Below are 1,087 nucleotides of genomic sequence, written 5' to 3'. Positions count from 1 at the left end.
ATAAAGTTTACATTTTGAAATCTAGATTTATAACTCCACTGTTTCATGACTATTTACCAAAATTATCATTTTTAAAAAAGAATTTTAAAAATTATGCTTAAGAAATGTCTAATAAGGAGAAGAATGACCATACCTTAGCTTCTTTTCTAGTTTTGGCAATAAAACACTGACACAGCACCTTTAAGGGAAGGTTAACTAAGCTACAGTTACAGGTTGCACTCAGCACTACAAGGCAGTCAGTCCTGCAAGCAGCCAATCACATAACAGCCAAGAGCAGAGAGAAAATAAATGCATGTATGTCTACATGAGATCAGCACCTTCTTTCTATAAACTTATGCATTCTAGGATCTCTTGACTGGAGAAGGATTGGTGCTACCACAGAAAATTGGGTTAATATGATCAAATCATGAGTATAGACCAACCTGGTATGGACAATTAATTACTCAATGAAACTTTCTTTTCTGGTGATTCCAGAGTGTGTTAGGTTGATGGTTAAACTAAGCATTGCAATCACAATACTTTGAGATTACTTAAAAACCTATTTATTTGTTATAGCAATTTTTAATATACATTGTTATCATTAAAAAATTTAAACACAATGGTTGATAGTTTCACACACACACACACACACACACACACACACACACAAATTGAATGGAGAGTCAGGACATCAAAAACAAGCTGTAATAGTCACAAACTGTTAGATTAACATCAGTAAGACGGAAAGCAGGAAATTCAGATTCTAAAGTACTTCCAAAGGTGAACTTCATTGATCCATGTCCCATACTAGGCAGTTCCAGTGTCAGGAGATGGGGCACTTTCTCAAGGTGTTGTCATGGATGTTCTTTTTCTTTCAATTGAAAGTTAATATTTTTTCTTGTCAGTTCACTCAACTTCTTTTATTCGACAAAATTTTCCTATAGTTTGAATAGCCCTTTCTTCCAATAGCTCCCTAATGTATTATTGACTTATTTAATTTTAATTTATTATTATGTGTGTGTGTGGTGTGTGTACATGTGCATCTGCATGTGCAAGTGGAAGCTAGAGGCCAAACTTTAGGTCTTGTTACTTAGGAGCTATCCACCTT

Source organism: Mastomys coucha, unplaced genomic scaffold, assembly GCF_008632895.1.
Source record: "Mastomys coucha isolate ucsf_1 unplaced genomic scaffold, UCSF_Mcou_1 pScaffold24, whole genome shotgun sequence".
Lineage (NCBI taxonomy): Eukaryota > Metazoa > Chordata > Mammalia > Rodentia > Muridae > Mastomys > Mastomys coucha.
This window is presented reverse-complemented; position numbering follows the sequence as displayed.